Raw genomic sequence first — 24,194 nt, forward strand, 5'->3', positions numbered from 1 at the left:
TTTATGTAATAAACGATCTTAAGCATTAACCCTGGATAAACGTAGCCACGAAACTCGGCAAAATCACTTGCACGTACAGGCTGAGTCACCTCACATTTTCACATGAAATATCTCCGTTGTTTTCAATAATACGAGAAAATGTGCAAGATGAAACATAAGTGTTTCCAGTACGACAATTATTATAACAGAAAAGATTTCTTTTCTCTAGTTTATTTATATTACATCCTCGGTTTCTTAAATGGGATGGCGTATTTAGGTTAGTGTAACCGTTCCTTGAATCCCGTCCTTTAAATAAAGAAACATCAGTTAATACATTTTATACAAACAATTTTTGACGGGATACAATTAAAAATATTCAACCAATCTTTTTAACGACTACGACAGAGCTGTTCAGCGTCTGCCCGTACGGGTAGCGATTTTTTTGCCTTGGGCATACACGGAACGACGAAGCCACGCCCCTGCGGGCACGAAGCCACGCCCTTACGGGCAAGGCTGCATGTATTCGTTACACGCATTGTCACAGCTACGTGGCCAGCTACGGCCTACCCCCACTCCACTAAGTCACTTGCCCGTAGCTTCGCCCGTAGCCCGTATCTTGACCTTGACAAAGTTCATTGTGACCTTGACATCTTAGAAGATACGAGATCTAAAAACTGTATCCGATCAACGAGTCTCTCGAAATGCAATAGGATTCGTTTGAAGCTTTTTCCGATACGACCAACAGGTTAACAGTTGTTTTAGGCGTTAGTTCTCATTGTCTGGCCTTTTATACAAGCTGTGGCGAAAGTATCAAGCACGCGGATTATTTCGCAGGCTTCGACGAAGCGTTTTTCGCCGGCCATAAGCGTGCGAGGTGCGCAAAGCGGCCGAAGCGTCGGCACGGCTGGTATTTCTCCGTTTCGGGAATCCGAATCGGCCTTCCGCATTCTCGTAATCTCCGAGTACACGGAACGTCGTGATCTCTCGAGGAACTTTAAGCCGCTGTTAAGGCAGCTTAAAACTCGAGCAACAGGAATTACCGGGAATATCCTGCTGAAAGTTACAGGGAAAGTTTCGGGGTTGCGTTGCGTTTGCGGTCGCGAAAGTTAATTGAGAAACGGTCGACCGTAAGCTTCCGATCTATGCGCGATCCGGGATCGAACGCGCCCTCGGAGCCAACTGCACCACGAGATAACTTCGCTGGAACTCGGGAGCAAGTCGGGCGCAAGTTTCGAACGGCCATTTTCAACTTTCGACTTCGGAAATCGCCCGTTCACGCAAAATAACGCACGCCTGAGCTTCAGCCCTAACTTCGTTACGCCACGTGGATTCTCGCCGTCGCCAATCGAAGTGTCACACAGTTATTTACACAGTCGTGGACGTGCGGTTAACTACCTATTGTTTAACCATTTCGCTGTAAACAAACAGACGGTGGCTCCAAAACGTGGTTGGAAATCGATTTTCCGATACTCTGGAAATTACCTATGTTTGATCATTTCGTTCAGAAAAATAGTAAAACTATAAATTTAGACACCTTTTAATGACCACGATTCATTTTTTCCTAGGACATTCTTGTATGACGTAGCAGCTGAAAAACTGATGACACAGTTTTTGTCGGAAATGCTACGTAAATTGAATCGTTTATGTGAACATAAAAAACCTTTTTTTTCTCCATGAATCTATTATTGATTTCAAGATTGAATCTTCCCCTTTACAGCGAGTGCTTGAAACTTGATGTACGATTTTTTGAAACTGTTTTATAGGTCAAAAATGAGGAACAAGTTCAATTATACCGGGTGTTCATTTGAAAACTTTCCAGCCGAATATCTCGAAAAGTGTGAAAGATATTAAAAAAGCGTAAAACACGTGTCCAAGGATTTTGTGGGGGAAAGATTGCTAGAAAATTGCTAGTCTTGTTACGTACAATAAGATCCCATAATAAAAAATGTAGATTTCCATTTGAAAAAACAAAGTTGACCTTCAAACGACCTCGAAATCCTCGGACACGTATTTTACACGTTTTCAATATCTCATACTTTTCGGGATATTCATACTATTCGGGATATTGAAAGCTCAATAAAACGGTCGCAAAAAATCGTAGACGAAGTATTTTTACGTTGTTGCTGTTGTAGGAACGGTATCGTGATCAAGATCTTCTTTAGTTCCAAATCAGGATGACTTACGGCGATCATTAAACGAACAAGAAATGTTGATTAAGAGAAGGCCGACGCCGAGAGGAGAATCATGACAAATGGCAATTGCCGTGCGTCATTGAGATGCGCTTTCTCAGGCGAAATGGCGCGGTAACAATGAGAGGGCAGGATTTTCCATGAACGGCATTCACATGCAAACTAGCCGAGTGTTCAGGAAATCGTCGGATGGTTGTTCCGTGTTTCCCCGACGGTAATTCGAATTCCTGTCCAATTTACGTCTTTCGCCTCGGTATTTCTGATTATCAAAAGCGTTCATTGAATCCGCTCGAGCGGAATGGTAATGAGTGCCGGTCTCTCCAGCCGTACCGGCGAGGCTGTCGGTCGCGATTTGACCATAAGTATCGGTGCAATCCATTAGATTCGAGGCGACGCCGACGGTTTCAGGGGTCCTCGAGGCACCCAACGACGCCTCGGCACCGCGCGGGGGATGATTCGTATGCGGGGGCACGTAGCTGCAATTCACCCTTTCTAACCCCTCGGCGAGTCCACGTTTTAGTACTCCACAGCGATCCACGAGTACGCCTGGCCATTGTTTGTTGCGAGCCCGCCGAATTATACCGGGTGGTACTCTCGCGAAACCGCATCCGACTGACCAACCCTAGCTCGAACGACTTCGAATGAAATTCGGCGACTCTTCCCAATGAAAAACTCTTCGAGAACACTGTACTTACACAGGATGTCCCATTTGAAAAATTAGGGCCACTTATAATTTTTCAAAATTTTTCGCGGTAATCGTAGAATTAACCCCGCCGGACGTCATTCAACGAATTTATTTCTTTGGGTATACACGGTTAAAAAAGTAAAGTAACATGGAATAGTCAGTGCTCCGTAAACCTAGGTAAAAAGCATGCAATTTTTGGTTGCTACAAGGGTAGTAGACACTATACGTTTAGTGTCACGTGAAAATATACGACAAGGGTGAGCAAGCACTAAATCTTCTCTTGTTTGTTCTGCTCTGACGGGCTCATAATTATTCACGACGCGGAGCCCGCCATTAATCCAAGGAAAACCAATACTTTCCCGATAATGTCAGGCATGGTCATTCTGGGAACCCTTTAATACAGATTTACAAGCATACACAGAGTCGCCTTCCGTCTTTATACAGGGTGTGCCACGATTTAGCTGCGGATATCAAATGAAACTTTTACAAAGGTGTTCGAAAAATCAATGTTTAATGATTCCCTCACTTCAAGATTTCCTAAATCCACGTATTTGAGGTAAATAATCCTACACTACCACATACTAGAGAAAACCATTTTTAACAAAAGAAAGAATATATACAGCATGTCCCAGGCTCTAGATATACATATAAAGAAAGAGCTAATACTAATTTTGATATTACTTTCAATACGAATACAATATAAGTACAAATGATATAGCACAATCATTAATGCAATACGAGTGCAGTAGACTCTCGTACAAAGTGATCAAAAAATTGTTTAAAAAGACACACATGTACCTCCTGTGGTTCTAAGTGTACAGTCTTGAATGAAACAATGTTTTGTACATTTACTGTATATCGACTGTCACATAAAATACATATATACTTGATGCGACATGAAACCATAAAATAAGAAAAAATTGTTTTAAACAGTTTGTTGAACACGGGAGTGTAACACGGAGAAATCTAAATATTATAAGATACATGTTTTGCTACTATACTTTCTCATTTTAGAGAACAGCTAAACAGCAGAATGATATGTGCAGCGTGTCCTAGATGTTTGAAACATGGCAGTCAAAGGGTTGCGCGGAAGCAGTAGCGTTTCTCGCGCGAGCTTGCGATATTATCAATGATTAATTAAATCCAGCTGTAAGGAGGCGTGTTTCGCGGTTCCGGTATCGCGGGTTTAAGAAAGACGGTCCCTCGCAATCCCGACAAGCTGTCCCTGTCTCATAGAAACTAGCCCTTGTCTCTTGCACCCTTCAGGATGGACGAAAGGGGACGCGTCACTATGTACGGGATCCATTCGAAGACCCATAGAATTAGTACGGGGACTTCCGGGACGTCATTTAAAGTACAGAACCGTCGCTATGAGCCCACTCTATATGCAGAGATTCCGTTAAATTGCAAACGCCCATTTTCCAGCGAAGGGAGGTGAACGAGAACAAGGGTAAGGTACCGTCCGCGTCGCCCCCGAGTAATCAGACGGTTAACTCGATCCAGGGAACGTTTACGGGACGACAGCTCGAGCCGATTTTCTTATGCCCCCGGAGAAAACCTCGTGCACTACTACTGCGTTTCTCTCGTCCTCTCGCTGTCGCTTCTTCTCTCCGTGTCTCTCCTCCCCTCTCTTTTAACATCTCTCTTACTCATCTCCGCGGGGAATGTTCATTTCGACGGAACGAATTTATTCGATTTACTCGAGGAAAGATTAAATCTTGCTCGAAGACGCATCAACTAAGCCGCGCCGATCGATCGATCCGTAACGAGAGCGATCGATATCCTGGATCTCCGTCCCGCGGCCCCGATTGCTTCTTTTGAAGGAAGAAAGTCTCGAGATACACGATGCATCAGGTTTCGCGTCTCTTGTTGCACGTTTCACTATATTTATTAAATATTATTTAATCTACAATTATTGAAATTGCAAAGCTGCATATATAGGGAATTGTTCAAGAAATTAATTTCCTTGACAGAAAGGTGAAAATCTGAGTAAATACTTTGTCGAAATAGCGGGAGGCTAAAAATCTGAATAAATACCTTGTAAAAATAGCAGGAGGGTAAAAATCAGAATATCCCCGTGCAGGCGTCTTTATCATTCCAATAACCGTAGAATAAACAATTTTAAACCGATCGTTTCAGCTGGTTTCGCGATTTTGTCGGGCCGAGAAAACTATTCGGCGAACGCACCAGTGAATTATGGCAGCGTGTCAACCGGCCAGATAATAAATCGCGCGGTGCAAGCGTACCAAAGACTGCACCGGAAGCATTGAAAGGGCAACGTTGAACCCTCGGACGGCCAAGCGATCAGCATTCCGGGTACACATCGCTTTGATACCATAATTGCCGTAATTGCGACCGACTCTGTTGCCGGTACCGATTCACCGCTACTTTGTAGCTAAATCGTAATCTGGAAGGGTCTCTCCGACTCACCGTGCGAGAACGCATAATATTATAATCGCCCGGCCATTAATCGGGCCGAGTTATTCGATCGGGGCGGCGATTGCCCCGGGTTCATTAAAACCCGGTACACGATCTTACGAATCGGGGTGTTTAACGGAAATAGAACTCCCGTAATTAATCACTGTGTGAAGCATTCGAATCTCGAGGCAATGTTTCGGGATTTTGGACATTACTTCTAACACTGTACCGATTTTGCAAAATCGTTCTTCCCTTTGGAAAGTCAAATTGCAGTATTCTATGGAAATTTAATTTTCTAGCTTTTTAAACAATTAATTTAGAAAATGTTTATTTCACAGTAAAGCGTCCGCTTGCAAATGTCTTACGTCATAGGAAATATATTTCCGACATCCTAAAAAAAGAAAAGTCAACATGAATTTCTTCCTCGCCTCCTTGAATTGTCAAAAGCACAACTTCAGAGAAAAGTCCAAATTTCTCGCGTCGGAATGAACGTTTTAAAGCAGTCTTTCGCGGGGTCTCCTAAAATCACATCAGGAACGTCAAAGTGTATTAAAAAATGGATTCGCGAGAGCAGTTTCGACGAGGAGGGAAGTTCAAAGGGACTCCTGATCGCGCAAAAACAACTCGGTACACCCTGTTTGTCGCAGTTCGCGCGTTTCGTTTTCCTCGGGTTTCTAGTTCCCCCGAGCATAATTCAAAAGGAAATCCAGCGAACGGAAAGCCTTTTCGCGTTCTTGATCGTTCGATTTTCATTAGCCCTGGCTGCAGGGTGCGAGGGCGCGCGGTTTCCTTGTCGCTTTCAGGGCTCGTGCCCTTTTAAAGGCGCGGCGTTTCCACGCGGAAATTAAAAACACATGTCGCCGTGGTACAAAACGCCCCTTTGATTTCGTGCGTTCGTGCCTCGCATCTGCCGCGAAACACGCCGACAAATAATTCATCGAAAAACGTTAGAATTAATTCGGATATCGCGCCGCGATCTGGGAATTTGATTTGTGGCTTGCGTAATCTCCCGTGATATCAGTTTGTTTGAGCACAAACCGTCCGGTGAAAATACGGCGCTCGCGCATCCGACATATGGCGGAATAATTGTGGTGACTGCTATTTGCGGTCGTCCCGTAATCTTTTTGATCAATTTTGGAAAATAAAAAATAATAAAAGAACAAATAAACTAATGAAAGATAAATTCTCTGTACAAAAAGTGAAGAATTAATATTTATCATAGTAATTACTCTTTCAACCCTTCTGAAGGTGGGTTAGTAAAAGTTGGAATGAATTTTTGGAATGGCCGCGCACGACTTCGTTGATTAAAATTCATGAAATTATCGTCGTTTGGCGCATTAATTAGCTGGCCCACTGAATGTTACAAGTGTGACATCCTAGTTTGCACCAGTTACACGTCCCCCGGTGAAAATCTGCTTAGCTTTCGGAGTGTTTCGAGCAATATGTATAAATGATTCGTAAATCCTCGAGGTTCATTAAGATTTATGGGAACACGTTCCGTAGGAGGATGCGGAGGGGGGGGGGGTTGTATCTGTGCGGTTGGTGAGAAGGAAAAGGGAGGATGGACCGAGAAAACGAGAGAGGCAGAGAGATCTTAGCCCCAGGGCGGTCGCATTTAAAGGCACGAATGCTTCACACGTATTTCGACACCAAAGGGCCGTTGTCGTCTTTGGGGTAAGTCTCTTTGGCGTAAGTGGCTGCCAAGCTGCAAAGGACACCCTTTGCTTACGCCACGACCTCTTGCGTATGCAAAGCGATCATATTTCGCCTTGAAAGACTATTAAATCTCTTTACCCGACGCCATCAAGCCATAATTTCGAAGTCACTTCCACCAGGGATATATTGTGACGCTTCATTCGTGCGCTTGACGCCTAACTTCTGCGAAGGGCCATAGCCGTCCATCCTCAAAATATATTACTTGCTCGTTGACCCGGAAACCCGGCCAGAATCAGACAGTCGAAACAGACAGTTATCTTTCGATTTTCACAAATTCTGTTCGATCTTATATCTTTCATTCTGTTCCTGTCGAATTTTTCTGGAAAGAAATGTTACCCTTGGAGACCTCTTCAGAAAGTGTTCCTACGGAGCAAGCATTCTATGGTCTGTGCAATAAAAGTGTCACGAAAACTATCTTTATATTCTCTAGCAAGAGGACTTCGATATTAAAATGATCTCATCAACATTTTTGAGATTGCCGATTATCGATTATTCTAAAGAGTTAAAATTGTAATTGAATTCTAACAAATATTTTTATTATTATTATTATTATATATCGTTTATTTTAAAGTGGTCGCATTAACAGCTAGGTCATTAGCGACCACATCGATTACAATTGAATATAAAAGAGAAGGTTACAGTTAATATTTACATTGTGGTGGGTTACAGCAAAAAACAAATTTATAACATTTTATATATATCAATCGATTTAAAAAACAAAAGGACGTTTCCAATATTGTTCTCGTTTAAATTTGTCATGAGGTCATTTTCGATGGAAAATCTGGATCGTTGAGAAGAAAATTTAGGACATTCGAGTAGGATAAACAAACATTTTTGTTTACTATGCTGTGATTAAAAAGCCAGTACATTGTATTGCTTATAATAAAATTGGATTCAAATAAAGTCTAAAGCCTGGAACAAATAAAATGTACAATATTAACCCTTTGCACTCGAGTGGTGACTCTGAAGCACCACTAGAAATTATTGTGGCATTATTTCAAAGAAATTACAAAAAATATTACAAAATATTTGTTACATTACAAAATTTCTATTTAATAGATTGCTAAACATTTAAATATTATACGTGGAAATCGGATCAGTTTCGTATGAATGAAATGAAAATATTCTAAGACGGAAGAAAAATTTAGTTTTAGCATGAAAATAGCGCCGAGTGCAAAGGGTTAATCTATTATAAGAAGTGGAACAATTTTATCCGCGCGAAGATCATTAGAGACGTTAATTTCACCGCTCGTCATCGAGTTTTGATCGGTAAATGTCGAAGGATTGTTTTCATAATGGACTATAAATACCGAGTAGGACAATTTAATCGATAACTGCGTAATACTGTAACAATCAGCTTCCTGTAACCTTGTCAGGACTATAATCGGCGACCAGCTCGCATGCTACTTTAACATTAACTATCTGTAGCATCGGGCAACTATAATTGTTACTATTACAGTCGCGTTGCATAGTGCGAATGGAATGACGGTCGACGGGAATTGCTTCATAACCATCGATGTGCAATGCCGACTGCCACTTTCTATAGAACAATGCGACATCACGGCTGTTATTTAGAGTGAACCGGAAGAACAGGTTCGCTCGCGCTCTATTAATATTAATTAGCACTCCGCGAGTGTGCAGAATCGAGGATTAATTTCTCAAACGTGTACGGTTGTTCCACATCACAGCCAACGCTGTGAACGTCACTGCAACGTGTAGTCTAATATTTAATTATGCACTCCAACGAACACAAAAACAATCATCCGACTATGCATCAATTAAATACTACCTTTTCGTAGCCGTGAATTAGCCGAAAATTTAGCAGAAGTTTGTTTCTGAAGTCTTTGCACTCGGAGTTAATCGTGAAATAGAATTATATGTTGACAAATGGCTTTTCGAAAAGTTCGATACCAAACTTCAGGAACGACGGGAAAATGTTTCAATTTATAGTGATTTTATTAGAGGGAAAAAGAATGAAGGTTTGGAATACACCTAATATTTTAACAAATTTGAAAGCAACGGATACTCTTGCATATTTCTATGCAACACGGTCGATGACGCCGGCGCAAGTGAAACGTTAGGTGCAGCAAAGTTTGGAGCACCGTCACGAATAAAGTTAGATTGAATGCGGAACCGAAATTGGCCAGGAAATATGGAACGCGCGGCGCGTTGAGTAATAATTGAAATAGCAAACGATCGCCGGTTACCGTCGCCGTCTGTTCCAAATTTACTCGAAATGTGCGAACTTCGCCGGCCTGTTCCGAAACCGTGCACGTGTTCTACATGCATGAACACGGCCGGCCCGTTTCCATGTAAACGACATACACGACCAAATAACGTCTGGCATCCGCGTCAATCGAAATCTGCAACACGTGCTCGACCGTGTCAACGTAGCAGGAAAACTGTCTGTCGAAGAAAAGCGACAGTGAAGGTAGCAACACATACACAGTCTCACCAAAGTATTCGAACGATGATATGTTCCTAATTGAAAGAGACACAGACGGTACAGTGTACAAAATATTTTGAAATTGTCGTATGTATTGTGTATGGGAAATATGCGTGGGTAACGTGTATAAATTTCATTTGCATCATATAACACATATCCGAGTTAGAAAGACTTTATTAGACTTAATGACACATCGTAGGTCACAAAAGTAATCGAACTGTAAGGGCAATCTAAGTTAGTCTAAGGAGAATACTGTTCAAAACCAGAAAATATATTAATAAGGATAATTCTTTTCGGAGTACAGTATTATTCTCTGACGAAAGCAAGTATAACATTTTTGGCAGTGATGGTTATAAAAATGTATGGAGGACAAAGAAGACCGAATTGTAATCGAAGAATAATGGTGGCTCAGTGATGGTGTGGGGCTGCATGGCAGCAAATGGGGTTGGAAATCTCATATTCATCGATGGGATTTTAGATAAAATGAAATACTTGAAAGTTTTGCCAGAAAATTTAAAAGACAGCCTAAGTAAATTGGGTCTACCAGAAAATTATTGCTTCCAGCAAGACAATGACCCAAAGCATTCGGCAAAAATTGTTGATGAATGGTTATTGTACAATACTCCACAGACATTGCCACATCCACCACAAAGTCCCGACCTTCATCCCATTGAACACCTATGGGATGAGGTGGAATGAAAATTAAGAAATACAATGATTACATCGAAACAAGAATTGAAACAGAAGATTGTTGAAGTATGGCAGTCTATGGACATAAATATGACGTCAAAATTAGTATTTGCCCAAAAGGAAGGACAACTTCATATTGAACGTTTGATTAGTCCAACTAATGTTGCTATTAATTAATGTTAAATGTACAGTTCGAATACTTTTGTGACCTGCGACGTGTTATTAAATCTAATAAAGTCTTTCTAACTCGGATATGTGTTATACGATTTCAATGTACACGTTACACACACATATTCCCCATATACAGTCTGTGTCCCTTTACTAAGGGACCTTTACTAAGTCCCTTTACTGTCTCCCTTTAGAACCAGCCTGCGAATCATTTTGCAAAATAAAAATTGTCTGTGCGAGACACAAAAGCCACGTGTGGCAATTTCTTTCTTCCTTTAATCGTTTCGGTGGATCCAAAGCAGTATGTCGATACTCGTAAAATCTTTTAATCTTTCTATTGTCTTGCATTGCTGCCATTAATCTTTGCCATACTGTTACATTAATTTTATTCCTCATGGATCGGTAATAGAGCAAAAAACCGTCAGCTGGTTTAATGTCGTTAATTTCCTATGGTGTCACCGTCCCGCATGAGTCCGACCAGCACGCGGTGAACCGAAATCCGAATTAATGGATCAGGCGATCGAACGCAGATCAAAATTGAAAAACGTCCCGTATTTTCGTTGGTCGGTACGGGCCGGGGCTCTATTTAAGTTGCGATCGCACACGCACGGAAATCCTCTCTAACGTTCTACACGCGGACGTAACTTTGATCCTGATTAGCGTGCGCCCGCCCTTCGTAACGAGAGCTTGCTTTTAGGGCTATCGAAAATCTCGCAAAAAGGGAGCGCCTGCCGTGTACGTGTGTCCGACGTGCCTACATACACGGGAGAAGAAACGAGGCTTTAGATGTTGTCACGTCCAGCTGAGCTTTTCGAGCCGATAATTAGGTGGTGAAAAGGACGAGACACGGGGGATGCGACAAATCAGGTGGAAAACAATGTACTTCAAAGGCCGCCTGCTCGTTATACTCCCGTCTGTACACTTCCTTCTTGGCTACAGCGTTTCTCCAGCCCTTATGTCAGCGGCCAAAATTTTCGGTGTCCCGTACATCTTCGTTTCGATGTGCATTTTTTTGTTTTTATCAAATTTTGACCCTCTGCAATTCCGTATAATTTTGAAGTCACAGTACATCCGCTGATCTTCACGCAATTTTCAATTTTTGTAGATAAATTTTTTGAAAGTGGAATGAAATGAAATCCCCTTTACCAAAATAAATAAAAATTGTATGAAATTCTATCGAACTTTATATTTTAATATTTTTTGAAATTTTTATGTGTCTCCTTTTTAGCCAAGGAGCACGAATCAATGTTGTGCAGCGCTATTGTCAATACTTATTTAACACGTTACAGTAAACTCTTTTAAACTGTCAATTCACTATTATTGTGTATCTAGAACAGGAATTTTTTCACATTCATAACAAAAATTCGGGCCAGGGTTAAATGGATGCTTAAAGATATTTCATTGTTGTTCATATATGAACATTGAACGTAATGCGTAAATGTGTTCAGAAAGAATTGTTTTTACCGTGAACATGCAGTCGCATTATCTTGCAGGCTGGGGTAGAAAACTTTATTATATTCCTTTTTCAGAGAATGCCACGGTTTTCCAAAAATAAATTGGCCCCCATAAAGCATCTCTAGCATAACATTGGCACCCTCGCGAGGATCCTTAATGGAAACGAACTACCATTATAGGGATATAAATATACTCTCCGATGCAGAAGAGCCCATCTGTCGTGTCACGAAAATTACGTGAACGAGAGAGATAATATTGAATCTATTAAGAGAAAACACAGTGGGTGCGAACAAGATGTTCCAGAAATACGGATTCCGGGAACGCGTGCGCTCAACTCTTTGCATATTCCCGAAGCTAAATACTAAATATAAGGCTGAACAAGCAGATAATCAATAATATTTCTATTCGATATAGAAGAACAATAAAAAAACTCTCCAACAGAAACAAAATGTATCTATTCTTCTAAAATCTATATCTACGATTTATTCTATCCTGACGAGTATTCGTTTATAAAAATTTCCTACACATTAGACTGAGCTTAAACAGAAATTAAACAAAAATGCATTCTCTCTGTCAATAATTCTAATTGTTTCGAAATTTTTCGAATGGCTTCACAGTTTTGTATTTCACCTATTCATTTGTCTCGTAAATGTATAAAATCCTAATGATCCGACTAAATTGTTCGCATTAATGTTAAGATACACGAGAGAAGCGCTTGTTCGAAAATGATCCAACAGTCGAAGGAAAACGAAAACGTTTCGGGGATCGAAGTAACGGAATTGTTATGCGTAACTCGTGTTTCCACTTATTCGTGCGGCGGGATGACAAAGCTCTGTAGATAAAGATGACGAATGCTGCATATTTTCGCGTTAGCTTTCCCTTCGAAGGGAAACTATTTTCTGGCTGCTCGAATTCCAGCTCGCCCCGTTGGTGGTCCTGTATTCCCGTCGTGTAGCGAGGTATCCCACATAGTCGCGTCCAGGGTGTGTTATATTGCATTTTATTACCCCACCGTATACTCCGCCAGAAGTAATAGTACGAAATTTATAGGCACCGGCCTTATAGCGTTCCTTTCCACGGTGTACAACCTATATCGACACGTTGTTATCTTCACTTACTAAAGCCCCCGGATTTCATTTCGGTTATTTATGAATCCACGATCTCTCTGTTCCGTTTTATCCGGGATACTTATTATCATTGTTCATTCGTATCCAATGTTTGCCTCTGTGCTCGCAATCTGTTCAAACCAGATATGGAAAAGGTTCCCGAGAATAACAGTTTCAAAACTGTTCTACAGACAATCCAAGAAACAATAAAAAAGAAAAAGAAAAGTATTCGAACATCCGATTCTCGAGAAATTCGCGATATTTAACCCGTTGTAATTTCGTAAACAACAATCGTACAGCGATAAACTCGGACTGATTTTAAAGCCTGAAGATTCTACCTTCGCACACGGTTATTCATTTCCCTTTAAGATATTTTTACACGATGTAGCAGATGAGAAACTGAAGACCCATTTCTCCTGAAACATTCCATATATTGAAACCTCTGTAAAAACATTAAGAAATATTTTTCTTGGATGAATCTTCCACAGATTTGAAGATTGTAGCCTTCCCCGGTCGAAATTTGAAACGAGATGGAAGCTTACTCGAGAACTGAGAAAATCGTTTCACTTCCGGTCGCGATTGAGCTCGACGCTTCTCAGCGGATGGAAATTTATGCCGAGTAAACGAAATCGGAGCGATCGATTGATAATGAAGAGTCCACTTGAGAAAATCACGTATGTGAGATTCGTTCGTTGACCTCCTTGCATCCTGCTGACTCTTGCTCTCGCGGCCATTCTTAAAGGTGGGTCTAGGGTTTTAATAAAAAGTCGACGAAGATCTCCGCGCTTTATACTTCACATTCCACTTCGCCATATTGTGGTAGAACCTCTTGCACGACGCTGGACACTTGGAAGTACGGATACAAAGCAGCTTAAAAAAGAGGTTTCAGTTACTAAAAGCATGCCAGTAGTCAAGTAGAAACCTTCGTTTCACCTAATTTCTCTCTAAAATCATGTTTAGATATTTTCTAAACGCTTGAGACATTTCTTTAATTTTTAATGTGCAGAATATATAACTAATTTAATGTGCAATTTATATAACTGCAGAATTGTATACAAGTTAAAAATTGTCTGCATTAATTGCAACTTGCAAGACTTAATTTCCTCGAAAGGAATGATTCTCGAAGTCATTTGAAGTAACTTTTTCCTTTGCAAAAATCTTCTCCCCAGGTTTGTTAAGGAGTTATTAACGAAAAACGCGGACCAATCGGAGCGCGGCTACAGCGGACGGATTTCGGAGGCGGCACCCATTCGCTATAGCCGCGCTCTGATTGGTCCGCGTTTTCCCTTGATAACTCGAAAACAAAGCCGCGGAGAACACTTTCGCACAGGAAAATGTTACTTCAAATCACCTCGGGAATCATCCCTTTCAAGTGCAACATTTTTGGGACACCCTGTATAGACATTAATGCCATTTTTCATAATTGCAATCGCACGAAAACAATACAGAATTTTAAAATTCTTCAAATGTCGATCAAAGATTAGTTACTTCGAGTTGAATGCAATATCTCCTTCTATAAAATATAAACCACTGTCAGAAAAAAGTTATATAAATTTCAATATGCACGGAATTAATTCGTGAAGAAAAACATATAACGAACGTGTTAATTTAACTCTGTAAAAGCTCTGTTTCTGGTTCCCCTTTTTTTTCTCGTGAAATTTTGGAACGACACGAGTGTAAACTTTAAATCTCGTACGAAGAACCGCGAACTTTCAAGTAATATTCAGTGAAATCCTCGGTTTACATGTGGCGCGACTCGCTGCAAGACGTTGTTTAGCTCGGCGAGCAGTATACAAGCCAGTCCGGTACATATTTCCCGCATAATTTTGCACCCGGTTCTAGTGTCCTCAGTATGCGGAGCTTGTGGAAGCCCGCGAGATATCCGAGGAACTTAATACACTGTATCAGAGCTTAACTCGTTGTCACCCTCACGGCTGCGCTTTTCGGATCGCATATTCCGCAGTCTCTCGCAATAACCCCGACTGCGCCAGAAGCATTGAAATTAAGCGAATTATAGAGTTCGTAGGTTTTTGGATTAGCACACTGCGAGTTCAGTTTGTCCTTTATACGTTACCAGTTTCATTTATTCCACCCCGACACGACAATTCTCGTTTTATAATTGGATAATGTGCACCTAACATCGTCTACCCAAATCGTTCTCAAATTACTCAAATTAACGGTATCCGAAATTTGTATACCAAACTCAGCATTTACATACACTTACACAGTGCATCGAAAAAGTATTTGAACACTGAATTACCAATTCTCGAGAAATTGTCAACATTTGAACTATGATCATTTCGTTAAAGAAAAAATTGGTGCAATAATAAATCTGCTACAAATTGGAACAAAGAATATAAGCAAACGAGATAAAAGTTGGTATTTGAACAAAGAAGATACAAATTATCGCCAAAGAAGTAATTCTCAGTAATTAAACGTTTGCATAGACAAACCTTGAAGAGCCACAGCAGATGACTGACTCGCGTGGCCCGTGAAGCTGAGAATTCTGCAATGGCTATTGTACCATGCGAAGGCAAATAAATCAGAAAATGGCGGGACGTGCGCGATAGACATTTTTCCATCGCGTCGCGTTCATTCCGAGGCGGGCGATGAACGAGGATTTTTCGATCGACGTGCCCCCACCCCCGCTGCCATAGTGATTTACATGGCAATAAACTAACGCCTTGGTACGCCACGAAAAACGCTTTTGATTTATCCGTGCACTTTCGCGAAGTACTGGACTTCTGCCAGACCGGAAGGTCCATCTCGCCGGAAATCACGACCATAATTCAGTGCCACGCCGTGGAGGAGTGTCGAGGACCCATGAAAACACCCTGGACGGCGTGTCCTGCCAGCACGAGGAATTTGCATAAAACGGGCCGCGGTTTTGCAAAATCAATTTGAACTTTTGCGGTCTCACCTTGGCCCTGGCACGACTCGTCCGCCTTCCGGCCGTCCCCCCGTCTCTAACTTTATTACGTCCGAGAGAACGTCTGTTTGCAGAGCTTGGTAATAGACTCCCCGGATGAAAGGAACTCTCGCCGTCGAACCGCATAAAGCGAAATCTCTCCTCTTTTCACCCCCGCGTTTTTTTTTCCCCCGGGTGTGAAGTTCTGGACATGGATTTCCATGGGACGCGAATTTAATGAATTTTAATACGCGTTGTCCGTGTTAGTGCAGTCTCTTGACCGTTTCCCAGGGCTCAAACTGCTTATTCAAAATCATGTACACCCCGGAACGATACTTACGGATTTAGTGACTACCAGTGAATCCAAAAAGTATCATACCGCATACCCCATTCTCGAGAAATTGTCGATATTTGAACAATTTCGTGAAAAAAGGAATAGTACAATAATAAATGTGAATTCATTTTTAAGCTGGATAAGCTTAATTTCCAAATTTATTATTGTACTTTCTTTTTGAAACGAAATGATCGTAGTTCAAGTACGAACAATTTCTCGGGAATCGCAAACTTAGTGTTCAAATATTTTTGTGGATTCGCTGTAGGTGTTCGGTTTCGGAACGAGCGGTTTGTACGTGGAATATATGATATTTAAGGATCGAGGAAACGGCGACGATCAATTCGAGACAGTTTCCATATCCGCCGGGCAAAATGGAAAATCCGGATGATCGAGTCGTCGCTTTACCCACGAGTGTTAGCTCTTGCAAGAAATCGCGTAGAATATATCAACTCTTTCTAGACGACGTTTCGTTTTATAAGGAAGTTGCGGGGAAGTTCCGAGGCGTCCTACGGGGGATTGAATTCTCTGGAGAATGCCGCCGAAATTGAGAAGAAAGATGAAAGGAGGAAAAGGGTGGAAAGCTGAGACGGAACGTCTAAAGGGAAACCGAGAAGAATGCGGCCTGGGCGTCAATGAAAACTTTCGCAAACATAACCGTGAAACTTTACTATGAGCGCAGGACACAGAACGAGTGTTACATCGACGAATTATTAAACGAAGAAAAATAAAACAAATGTTCAACTCGGTAAAAAATCCATAGTCCATATCCTCCTCCAAAAATTCTATTTTACTAGCTACACAGGGTGGTCCTTTTAAGTAAGGCCACCTGAATATCTCTTCGTTATTGTGATGCAACAAATATTTGTTATGTAATGGGCATGGTGTCAATGGACCACATATCTGGCAAGAGTATTTTTTTCGGAGTTATCAAGGTCGTCGGTGTTTTTCGATACATAACTACATTTTTTTTTGTATTGCATCCTGTAACTGATCGAAAAATACATCCAGATCCGAGTAATAACATGACCTTGAAAGGACCTTGAACTTCGAAAATTAAAGCTTTACCTAGAACTGATGTCGAATATCTTCGGCCACGACTCCTGAACCTCTGAATGCGAAGAAAATATTGTTTATCACATTAATTAGTGTTACCTGTTAAAACAAGACTCACTTTCTCTAACACGTATTTAACTAAATTTTATTATTTTATTTTTACTAAACTTATAAAAATCCAGGAGTGTATAGAATTGAAGAAAAGTTACCATAATTTCAGTACATACTCTATTTGCGCAAACTAAACATATTTTTATGTGAACGGCATTTGTCAGACCTACGTGAGTTTACAGTTTACAGTTGCGTAAACGAGGAGTGTACGAGACAATAGTTAACGCAGAAATCGCAGCGGCTACGGGGAAAATTGTTGTGCACGAATTCGCGAGGATTAAGCACGAGAAGTTAGCGAACGGCGAACGTTAGAAGGGAAGGAGGGCAGTGTACTTGGGAAACTGCTGTCTGTTTCGGCGAGAATTGACTTCCCTGAATGATGAGACACCGGGGAGAAAGGCGGCAGGGAGGGTCGAAATAAAAAGAATCCGGAACAAAGAGACGAAACAGAAAAATAAAGATTGGCAAAAGTGCCTCTCCTGAATTTGGCATCTGCGTTTTATTGTCCCGTACCTATAGAATTCGAATACACTCTACGAGACAATACTCCCGCAGCTTTATTCCTCAGCGAGAGGCAAATAAAGTTTGATAATACGCTCCGTTTCGTTTCTCCTCCGAAAAACTTCGCTTTGTAATGACACTGCTGTTTCTCGAGGACTTTCTTCGAACTGTCGACTCTACTCCTTCGAAATACATCGGCAGAGTTGATCAATTTTTCGTGCATTTGACAAGCTAATAATGTATAACGTAATCGTGACTTCATGTTCAATATTGCAACACCCTTGAGCATGTGCGAAAATTCATTTTTAGCTGCCAAGTTCAAACACGAATCTGGTTTATTTTACAAATGTTCAATTCGATTTTGATGCTCAGAAAATTGAAGGAAAGTGCTCCTCAAACAAGGATTCGTAATTTCCCGCATTCAATTAAGTAGAAATGTCATCTTTCCTTAACAATTTTAATTTTAATACATTACTTACCAGGAGCCTACTAGGATGATTCTCAGTGATTTAGAAAACGCTTCGTTGGATCGTGACCAAAATTGTCATTGATATTGAACAAATTTTTAAGAAATTCTCAGTTGTAAATCACAAAGTTTAAAATCCATTAAATAGTCATCAGTGATGTGTTAATACTGAACCTTTTAACGTCTCATTGAAAAATGCATAAAATTCGCAGTCTAATCGAAGCAAATAGTAACCCTACACGAACTATGTCACAGCGCGGTCCGGAGTATTGGGCTTAGATCAAGACTTTGCCGTACTCTTAGATCGATGCATCGCGTTGGTTTACGTCCTAATAAAGAAATAGTTCTGACTCTGTATACAGTACACTGTTCCAGAGAAGGGAAAAGTTGGAATAAATACTGAACAATTGCCGCAGAATAAACCGTGGAGTCCTCGAACTAAGAATCTGCGTACTTATTCCTGCCGTAAAATCGAAGGGACCAAAAGGACACCCTTTACAACGAGCTTTTATAAAGTTGTGGCTGAGTTTCGAAAGTGCTCCCGGGGGAATCGATTCTCGGCGCCGAACTCGAAAGTAGAAAGGGAGAGTTTCAAAGAAGAAAAAAAAAGAAAGAGAAGAAGAAGAAGAAGAAAAAGAATAAAAGAGGGAGAAGAAGGCGCGTAACAGGCGGAAGAAAAGATTAGACGCACGGCGACGAACGCCGGGACGAAAGGAAAGGTAAAAACCCTCCCCTCGGTACGCTTCTGCGACGGAGACATTTTAATTTACGTCCCCTTCGGCATGATATCGCATCGAATACCATTTCCACGCGACCACCTCCCGTTCCTTTCATATTGTTACATCTTGGCATAAAGGAGCCGAGGATTCCGAGTTTTCGGTTATTCAGCCGGTGATCGCATCCTCCTCTCCGATTCTCGTTAATTAGTGAACGATTTGATCGAATATACCCCTCTCGTCCCAATTGTCTAATCGAATGCTTCCAAACGTCGAAGAGGAACGGAACTTCGCATTAGGTTGTCCCAAAAGTTGCTCTCGCGATGTCCCAGATGCTTTTCTTTGAAAACGGAACGTAATTTGTTGATTGAAGATCTTTCGTGCGACAATTTTAACGTTTGTTGCGAGACCTTGCATCTTCTACTTTATTGCGACCGAAGAGCCAGAACGAACGATTGAAATACGAGACGATAGACGTTCGTATTTTAGCATATCGACGGGAACGAATGTTTCGGTAGGACAGTTCGGGGAAAGATATCGACGCCATCTTGAAACTGATGCAAGTTACGGTGCATCGCAGAACAAACACGCGAGACCGACGCGCGGAGAAGAAAATAAGGCGATAACGTATCGGCATCGAAAAGGGGCACAGGCGAAAAGATAAATTATCTACGTTTATACATACATTAAACGGGGACACACTATATTTCACCGTTGTCAGTTTATCCGCGACACCTGCTACGCCGAATCCCTCTTATTTCGACGGGTATCAGGGTGCAGGACACCGCGGGTACGGGGGAATCTCCGGGATCGGAAAGATCGATAGCGCCAATAAAACGCCACTTTCGCCGCCATAAATCGAACTCGAGATCTTTTATTGCGGCCGCATGTATTTCCGGGGTAATCACTGATGGATAGACGGGCTGCGACAACGTATCGCTGCTGGACCATTTTGTTTCGTTCAATTAAATCTTGACAATTCATAAACATAAATAACGGTCGAAGATCGTGCTCGCAGACTGTTTAGTCAAAATTTAAGAATAAAAGGATTGTAGATCGTAGAGAATTCTTGAAGCTTTTAACGATGATGTTCTAAGGGTTGGTAGTGGTAGATGAGAAATCAAGGGAGGGCTTAATAAAATAAAACTATGCATGCGGACGGAGGAAGTTTCTGTGCTTGTAGCTCTTGCGAAAATTAACAAGAGATAGTTATCATTAACGGATTAATTAAGAAACTTAGTGGAGTTTAATACTGTACAATGAAATTTACGTAGTGCGTGTAATGAACATTTTAACGCAGTACTGTTTTTCTTGGACAGAGAATATCAGCTTTAAATTCGGAGAATTTAATGCCCAAAGGTTATTAACTCTGCGATCATAAGACGCATCAAGATGAATGTTTCGTAATTTCTTGAAAGATTGATGAAATTTATAACGATGATTATTTCCTTTTTTATTCGTGTAAAAATGTACAGGAATAAGAAGAATCGCAGAAAGAGTTCAATTATACAAATCATTCAAATAAGCTCCAGATATTGGAGAACTGCGTTTAAGTTGTTGAACCGACTGAACAGCAATTAAGAAGCAAATGTTCATGTCTACCATATACTGTAAGACCATTTCTTTTGAGAAAATAAATTGCTGAAATGTATTATCTGTTCAATAATTTAAATGCAGTTCTCTAATATCGAGTGCTACTCTGAAACGATTTGGACAGCGTAATTAAACTGGTTGACGAAATTATAGATATCAAGGTACAGGGCAAGGGACCCAATTACTGTGGCTACATTAATTATACTTATTTTTAAAACGGAATGAATACTAAAAAAGAGATATTCAATTTTATTCATTAAAATCAGTTAATACTAGGTCGTCACATAAGTTCGTGCCGTGGATACGTTTATATTATTCACCATGGAAGAGTATTTTAATGAAAAACCGCAGAAATTTTATAGTGACGGTATGATGTCTTTGCCAAAAAGGTCAGAAGAGGTTGTGGAATGAAAGGGTGATCTCTTTTTTAATATTCGTTATACTTTAAAAATAAGTGTAACTAATACAGAAACAGTAAGTGGCACCCCCACAGTAATTAGGTCCCTTACCCTACGTAGGATCTCAACAGTGATTTCTACGAAACAGAATAACATTGTTGCCGAGAAAATAGTTTGCAGAATTGCTCGAGCAGCGTAAAATATTTGCGATCTTGGCGATTCATTTGCCGAGACACTGCCGCCCGTTCGAACAGCGAAATTTCGATGCTGGAGGTGCGGTTACACAGACGACACAACAGTGAAACCGTCATATTACTTTCTCAACAGCTCGTCATTTATCGTTCCCTCGGTCCCGGGATCTTCTCGAGGAATAATTGACTCGGCAGCGAGTTAGACGTTCGTTTGAAAGGGCTCGTGGGGGTGCACCTTTAAGATCGAAGTCTGGGCGACGGAGAATGAAGAACAATGGGGGGAAGGATGAACGGGTATGAGAGCGGTTTAGGGCGAGGGGGTGGATTCGAGCTTGTGTCATGGGTTCTCGGGCTTCTTGGGAGGAGGCCTAGCGGGAGATAGAAGGGTGAAGGAGCTCGGAAGGGAAGCTAATAGAAATGAAGAGGCGACCCTGACGTCGTCGGGGCATAAAGCTGTAAACCGTACAGGTGCTATCGTCGACGATGGTTTTAAGAGTATCAAACGAACTGCCGATCGATCCCCGCAAATTTACGCGTCCCTGTCAACGGGAATTCCAACAAAATTAACTTTATTGCCTGCTGCCGCCATTCGACAGGCAAATAAAATTCGCTGGGTAATTTCTTTTTACCACATTCAGTAGTGCCTCTTTCGGAAACGGAAGACGGAATTACCTGTCCAGAATTTGTGTGTTAACATGTATATTCACTGCATTGAAGATTGGGTACATCTTCATTCTTCAATTTTTATTCCATTGAACAATTTACTTTCATCTTATGGAATTTTTGAGGCTGCTTCAATTTATCAAATTGTTAATATTTATGTTTTAATATCGAGTAATTCGTCAATGCAGTTACGAGGCATTATTTCCACATCTAAAAATTCGGTTAAACTTCGCTTAAATTTTGAACCAGTGAATTCCTCGCATTAAAGCTTCGATTTTTGATATTCTCTCGTCAAGACGTACAGGATTATACGGTGAAAAGTTAAAATTTCTGGGTGGCCAAGGTGAAGTTAAGCCACAATTCATATTCACCACAATTCATTCGCGAATGCAGTTTAGATTGCATAATAAGGTTTTTACATTCATTGAAAAGCTACCAGGGATCAGCTGTTAAATGAATTTTTCGAAGATTGGTGAAACGACAAAGCATACCTGATGTTTTCCGAGAGATTTTATTAAATAAATTCAAATGAAGGTGGCTGCTTCCGTTTTCGACGATACATAGAAAGCTTACGAGGTTTAATTTGGTTTACGATCGCGATTCCTTCCGGTTTGCGCAGAGATGGCGCGATAAATCAATTTCAAGGGTAGGTCTACGCTCGAAACGACGTCGGCGAGTATAAATTCTGATTCCTCAAAAAAAAAAAAAAAAAACCAGCGAGTTTTGTCGTATGAATAAAATATAGCCACATGGCCTCGCGACTTTCCTCGTCACTTTTTAAGACAGATCGGACGTAATTTGTTGTTCTCGTCCTCACGGAATAAGTGTACATGGCCGCGCAAAAAGGGAATCGCGATTTAAATTTCAGCTATAAGTTATCTTCAGCGAAGATTGTCTAGGAACGATAGAAGAGGAAATACGGAGCTTTAAATCTCCTTAAGAGGTCTCGGAGCTGTCGATAAAAGGTAAAGGTCCTCAAAGGAATGCCTGGTATTCGAAATAATGCCGTGAATTCAAAACGAATCGGCGAAAGGAGAGAACAATGTCCCGAACAGGGGAGAAACCGGCACGCGGTTCACGATTTACCGATCTCTATTGTTTATCCCCCCTCTCCACGTCCGAATTCTTCTGGAAATTGATTCTTCAGCCGTTCGACAACTGCGGAGCATTATTTCACTACGAGTTTGTGAAGTTGTTTTCACGGACACTTATTCGATGTAGTTACATGTTCAGGCGTATTTTGTAATAAAAATCGTTCAACGTCTCTATAACACGTTGACTGCCACATCAGCCATATGTGAGCGACGGAATTATTTGTGCAGGTTTTAACATGAATTTTTAAGTTGATGTATTCACTGTACCAAACTTGATTAGGATCTGTAACATGCAAAAAACTTGGAGGATTACTCAGTATTATATGTTTAATTTTTTGCAATTTTTATTTCATTAAATAACTTACTTTGATTTTATGGAATTTTGGGGGATTCTAGTTTGGCGATCAAAGTGATAAATGCGGTCTTGCTATTTTCAAAAAGTAATATTAAACTAGTCATTTTGAACACCCGATAGGTAGATCTAATGTTAAACACAATATTGATTTTATCCATTTAACACTGTTAAAGCGTCAAGCGTCAAAGATATAAAAATACAAGCTCGTGTGATTTGAGTGAACAAGGCACTTTCACGGGCTTTTGTAACCAACAATTTTAACCAAGGAGCATCCAAAAATGTTTTCGAAGATTTCACTCGATAAACCAAGAATCATTTCGTATTTTCAAAAATTCTATGCTAACAGAATCCATAGATTTGTTTCTCATTGACAATGCATTTTAAGCTGAAACATAAGTATAGTTTTCAGATTATTCTTCTGCAAGAAAAACAGCAGACCTGTCGCATAATACGGACATTAAATCCAAATAAAAAGCAGTGCAGTTTTAAAGTTGATGCACTGCCGTTAGTTTTCCACCGACCGAATATTTCCGACCCCATCTCCATTTTTTTCCGTTCGAAAAGCAAAGCAAAGCCAGAAGAAGCACCGGCAAAGACAGATTCATCCAGAGCAAAGCCGAGCCACTGCGATCCCTTTTTATTTGTGCATCTCGCGCAAAAATGGCCGAGACATAAAAGATTTACGACTTCCTTCGGTTCTGACGCCGTTTCCACCCCCGCTCCCTTTCGCAAGGGGATGCGTCTGCCGCTTATGTGTCTCACAATTCTTCCCGCGACCCTCGGCGATCCTTAAGTTATGCAGATTTCGAGGATCGCGCGGAAATTCCCACCGAAAATTGAAATTTCATCCTCCTTTGTCTCCCATCGAGGATCAGGCGCCAGCCACGGGAAAGGCACCCCCGAGATTACGTTTGCGTGGGATACAATCGTGCCGCGCCGGGACGCGCCTTGGCTTTCAT

General features: G+C 41.0%; 1 protein-coding gene across 6 annotated transcripts in view; it reads right to left on the minus strand.

Annotated features, from left to right (window-relative positions):
• The window catches only part of LOC143353678 (uncharacterized), a 448,475-nt gene that overhangs the window by 118,866 nt on the left and 305,415 nt on the right, over nt 1-24,194 (minus strand). The window lies entirely within an intron of this gene.

This window comes from Halictus rubicundus, chromosome 4, assembly GCF_050948215.1.
Source record: "Halictus rubicundus isolate RS-2024b chromosome 4, iyHalRubi1_principal, whole genome shotgun sequence".
Lineage (NCBI taxonomy): Eukaryota > Metazoa > Arthropoda > Insecta > Hymenoptera > Halictidae > Halictus > Halictus rubicundus.